Raw genomic sequence first — 6,329 nt, forward strand, 5'->3', positions numbered from 1 at the left:
TTGAATACCATAAGTGTAAAACACGTGATATCAAGATAGTTGGCCTTGAAAAGCTTATGCCACCATAAGGGGTGGAGACATGACGCCAAACGTTTTGCAAATTGAGTCAAGGTGGATATACAAATTGGACTGTGGGAGTCCTAAGGGTATAAACGAAGATTTTTAAACAAAGGACCAAAAGGATATATTATCAGGGGTATCAACTACTAAACATAACTCCTAATAAAATGTATACTTTATTTCTATATCAATTAAAAAGGTTATATTCATCAGCCAGAGACACACAATGTGCATATAGTGTTAGATACACCAGATGGAAAGTGGAAGGGTAATTGTATCTAGGGGCTGTGCAGATCAATGGTATATAAACCTAATAGATTTAGATGCTGGACCCTAGGGGATAAGACTCACCCTTAATTGGTCCCTGCCTAGCAATGGGGCTTTAAGCACCCTAACTTTCTTGGTGCCCCCATTCCACGGCGACTGCCCCTATTGTATCCCTTACTAACTTGAAGGTAACCATCACCAAATTTACCAGAATAAAGTGTAAAGTGCAAAACCACATATACACATACAACAGACACAAATTAGTAGAGCGGTTGCAACTCAAGAGAGTCAACTGCAATAAATCTTTACACTAGGTGACACCTTAGTAATCCCTGGATTGTGGACATTCAACCAGTGAGCTGCATGTTATTTTGCATGTTTCTTTGCTAGTGAATTTAATGAGTGACAATCTACAGTGCCTCGATCTCATATTGTTCAATTTCAATGGATCCAGTGAATTACTGGTGATACCAGTCCTGGGTAACTCTAAGGTGTCACCTAGTGTAAATATTTATTGCAGTTGACTCTTTTGGGTAGCAACCGCTCTACTAATTTGTGTCTGTCATATGTGTATATGTGGTTTTGCACTGTGAGTTTGGATGTCCTGAAATCCCTCCAGCATCAGGCTGCCCAAACAGAGAAGGAACACTGGGGAAAATGGGAGGTGGGCTGAAGGGATTTCAGGACATCCAGACTCACTGTGGCTGGGACTTGCTGGCTCCCTGCCACTATCCTCTGATCCCTAGGCCTCTTTGCCGCTGCTTTCGCAGCTGCATCCGCCCTTCTATTGCCCGCTACCTCCAGTGAGTCACCTTTTGTGTGTGCTTTCACCTTAATGATGCCAACCTGGACTGGTAACATTAGTGCCTCCATTAACCGTTTTACCAATTCTGCATTTTTAATAGGCTTACCAGCTGACGTAAGAAAAGCTCTACTTCTCCAGATAGGGCCAAAATCATGACAGATCCCAAATTCATAATTTGAGTCTGAATAAACATTAATTTTCCTACCTGATCCCGCTCTACACGTCTCAATGAGCGCTGTTAGCTCCGCCTCCTGCGCGGACATGTGCGGCGGGAGTGGTTCAGCTCGGATTACCTCATCTGAGGATACTACTGCATATCCAGTGTAGAATCTCCCATCCAGGTGGTATCTGGAGCCATCTACAAAAAACTCAAAATCTGCATTAGTAATAGGTGTATCATAGACATGTGGAAAACCTGCTGTCTCCTGACTCATCAGCTCTATGCAGCCATGCTCGTGCGTCATGTCAAAGTATTCATCCTCACTTGCTACCATTGTCACCAATTCCCCCTTTTCTGAATCTACTGGAAAAAAGGGTGGCTGGATTCAGAACATTGCACCTCTTGAGGGTGACATACTCAGGAATCAGAAGGGCACATTCAAGTCTGAGCTGTCTGGCCATAGACAGGTGTTTCGGTTGGACTTGCACAAGTATAGCATGGATGTCATGCGGGGAGTAAATTGTTAAGGGAAATGTCAATGTGATCTCGCAAGCTTTCCCTAGCAGTACTGCAGCAGCCGCTACAGCACGGACACACGTGGGTGACCCTCTGACAACTGGGTCCAATCGCGCTGAGTAGTAAGCTATTGGTCTTTGTTTGTCACCATGTTGCTGTGTGAGGACGGCTGTCCCATGCCCTCCCTGTTCTGTGCAAAACAAGGAAAATGGTTGATCGTAATTTGGAATACCCAGGGCCGGGGCAGATACAATGAGTAGTTTAAGGGAATGAAAGGAATCAATGGCTTCCTGAGTGAGGTCAAAGGGGTCAGATGCCAGACAATCATAGAGGGGTTGCATCATTTACGAGGCAGACCTTATCCAAGGCCTAGTTAGAAACATGATAGCAGATTCCTATAATTTCTCCACCATAGTTTTTAGAGATACTTTAACTCAAACAATTAGATAAGGACAAAGAGACAGAAAATCAGAGTGTATTGTATCAAAAAAAAATAAAAAAAAATTTAATAATATTCTTCAAAATATTTTTATAAAAACACTTTTATTTCAAATTGCTAAAATCATCACAAGGTCAAGAAAAAACATCACCAGAAAAAACATATAAACACATAGAGGGGATCTCTGATCCAAAGGATGATGATGATGGTGCGCTTGTCCGAGGATAATGGGACTTTCAGGCGCGGCAAAAACTGTGAAGCCTTGACACATACACTGTCTTATTGACGGTGAGATGTGTTGACTTCGTGATATGCCGCAGCGTGGAATTACCTTAATATATTATTTTTTATTTATATATTTTTTTATTTTTTTTTTTTCCATTTTTTTTTCCATTTATTTTTGTTTATTTCCTCTATTCAGGCGCCATATGTCGTCCGCTATATCTATCTAAAATGGGAATTGATTAAGTCTAAAGTAATATAGAAATAAAACATAATTATAATAAAATAATAATAAAATATTAAATATAGAAAAAATATTTTTTCCTGAGATCTTTACTTAATATAATACATTGGTTCCTTTCCCTTATGATATATATGGAAGTTATATTTGTATATGATATATATGGAAGTTATATTAGTATATGATATATATGGAAGTTATATTAGTATATAATAGTTGGCGCTGATGAATGGGAATTATTTTATTTATTTGTTCACATTTTTTCAAGTTTTTTCAACTCTCAGTATATAAAATCTAATAATGGTATCTTATGATAGAAATTAGTATCTTGTTTAATTTCTAGATAGCGATTGTATGCCTCTCTTTTCTGAATATAGATGATATAAGTGAGCTTTTGAGGGTGTCTCTGACCTTATATTAGGCAAGTATGGCAAATTGATGTCTGTTACACTTAGGCTATGTTCGCACGTTGCGGTTTTTTCCGCGTTTCTGCATCGTTTTTAGCTGCAGCGTTTTTGTGCCAAAACGCATGCGTTTTTGTTTTCCAGCAAAGTCTATGGGAAAAGCAGAAATCCTGTCTGCACTTTGCTTTTTTTTCTGCAGCGTTTAATTTGCATATTTGTGGTCAAAAACCATGCTGAAAAAGAAGCAGCATGTCAGTTGTTTTTGCCATTTCTGCAGCGTTTCCTTAACATTGGAGTCAATGAGAAATGGCAAAAAGCAACCAAAATCACAATTCCTGCGTTTTTCATGCTTTTTACCTGCTTTTCCACTGCGTTTTTGGCTCCAAAAACGCATGCTTTTCTGGCCAAAAATTAATGGGTTCTAATGTTCCTTTACACACACACAATAACCGAAAATTTAAATGCTAAAAAATAATAAACTTTACCTATTTTTCTGTTATAATGTGCATAACTGCTATTATTTCATTATAATTGATATTTTCCATATAGTTTTATTAAAAGTTAATTTTATCCTTTTTTCTCTCTTTTTTCATTCTTTTTGACTAGTCCAACTTTATTTCTCAGTGTCATGATCTACAAAACGCATCTGCAGAAACGCAGGTGAAAACGCAGGTAAAAAGCGCAGAAAACGCACTAAAAACGCGGTAAAAACGCATGCGTTTTTAGCGCTAAAAAATGGCCAAAAGCCATTTGGTCAAAAACCAAGGGAAGGAAAACGTGCAGAATAAACTGCAGGTACTCCGACGCAACGTGCGAACATAGCCTTATTATTGGCCCCTGTTGTTCTATTTGGGAGGAGTGGGCATTTATAAACAGCTTGAGTGGGCAAGCTATTAAATAAACTAACATTGCCCCTTATTAAACCTATGGACATAGGAAATATCATTTTTAAAGGAGAAGTTCTATTTATATAGAGGAGATTCCTCGTTTATTCCGCTCTTGTCTATAGGAGTAAAAACCTTCCTTTTGAACATTGGCTATTTACACTGGAGCTATTATATGTATATTTATTGATATATCGATATAATATTTATATATCTGTATATTTATTATTTATCAATTAATATATGTATTAGTGCTGTGCTATGGATGTTGGTGAAGGGGCAGGGGTGATATCTTTATGATATAGATTTTTTGATATGAAATGATCCTCTGCCTTTTTCACTAATAATCCTTTGGATCAGAGATCCCCTCGGTTTATGTGTTTATATGTTTTTTCTGGTGATGTTTTTTCTTGACCTTGTGATGATTTTAGCAATTTGAAATAAAAAAGTGTTTTTTTAAAAATATTTTGAAGAATATTATTAAAAATTTTTTTTTTGATACAATATACTCTAATTTCTGTCTCTTTGTCCTTATCTTATCCAAGGCCTGCAGTATGACACTAAGCCCAAAAAGGTGCGCAGTTGCCGGTGGGACCTGGTAAGGAGAGATTTTGGACTGCTTGTTTTCTCTCCTCAGTCAGGTGTCTTGTACCTTCAGAGATACAGTGACCCAAAAATGTTACCTTTTGCTTACAGTACTGTAATTATTCACGTGAAACTTTGCAACCATTCTCTGCCAGAAAACACAGCAAAGAAATTGTGGCTTCCTTGCAGGACGTCTGGTCTAGACAGCAAAAGGTCCTCCACGTACTGCAATAGCGTAACCTGTGGATGAGGCGGTTGCTCCAGAATTCCTGCCATAGCTGTAGAATAAATGGTAGGTGAATTCATTCCTCCTTGCGGGAGGACTGTCCACATGTACTGTTTCCCCTCATGTGTGAAGGCAAAAAGATACTGACAGTCAGGGTGCAGAGGCACAGAGAAAAATGCATTTGCCAAATCAATTACTGTAAAACATTTGGAGGTCCCTGGGATTTGTGACAGTAAGGTATGTGGGTTTGGAACAATTGATGTTACACTCTCAGTGACAGCATTGACAGCTCTCACATCATGCACCATTCTGTACGTGTCAGGGGAACCTTTGGGCCCTTTTTTCTTGATTGGATACAAGGGAGTGTTACAGGGGAGGACCTTTGTACTAGAGCCCCTGCTTCCACATATTCTCTTATATCTCTGGTCAGGGCCATTGATTTGGCTGGGCTTAAGGGATACTGTTTTAAACAAGGAGGAGTGGAGCCTTCTTTTAATTTTATCATGACTGGGGGAATAGGAAGCCGACCAACATCAGTTTTTCCCTTTGCCCATACGATGTCTGGAACTTGTTGCATTGCTATGTCTTCACTAGTTCTGGTATCGGACACTCTCGCAGATTTGGACATGTACACCATTGCTGCAATCTTGCACAAGTGTTTGTCAGAGAGGGGACTTGTGACTGTAATACCTTCTGGGGTGTATTGTATGGTAGCCTGGATAGCACTTAACACATCAGCCCCCAGCAAATTCATAGGAGTGTTTTCACTAACAATAAGCTTTGTGAGAATTTCCTGGCTATCTTGTAATTTCAGCTTCATCTGTCTTGTCAATCCCTTCACCCCGACACACTCCACAGTCTCGTCACTCACCAATCCCTCCACCCCGACACACTCCACAGTCTCGTCACTCACCAATCCCTCCACCCCGACACACTCCACAGTCTCGTCACTCACCAATCCCTCCACCCCGACACACTCCACAGTCTCGTCACTCACCAATCCCTCCACCCCGACACACTCCACAGTCTCGTCACTCACCAATCCCTCCACCCCGACACACTCCACAGTCTCGTCACTCACCAATTCCTCCACCCCGACACACTCCACAGTCTCGTCACTCACCAATCCCTCCACCCCGACACACTCCACAGTCTCGTCACTCACCAATCCCTCCACCCCGACACACTCCACAGTCTCGTCACTCACCAATCCCTCCACCCCGACACACTCCACAGTCTCGTCACTCACCAATCCCTCCACCCCAACACACTCCACAGTCTCGTCACTCACCAATCCTGACACAGTCCACAGTCTCGTCACTCACCAATCCCTCCACCCCAACACACTCCACAGTCTCGTCACTCACCAATCCCTCCACCCCGACACACTCCACATTCTCGTCACTCACCAATCCCTCCACCCCGACACACTCCACAGTCTCGTCACTCACCAATCCCGACACAGTCAACAGTCTTGTCACTCACCAATTCCTCCACCCCGACACACTCCACAGTCTCGT

Source organism: Anomaloglossus baeobatrachus, chromosome 1, assembly GCF_048569485.1.
Source record: "Anomaloglossus baeobatrachus isolate aAnoBae1 chromosome 1, aAnoBae1.hap1, whole genome shotgun sequence".
Classification (NCBI taxonomy): Eukaryota; Metazoa; Chordata; class Amphibia; order Anura; family Aromobatidae; genus Anomaloglossus; species Anomaloglossus baeobatrachus.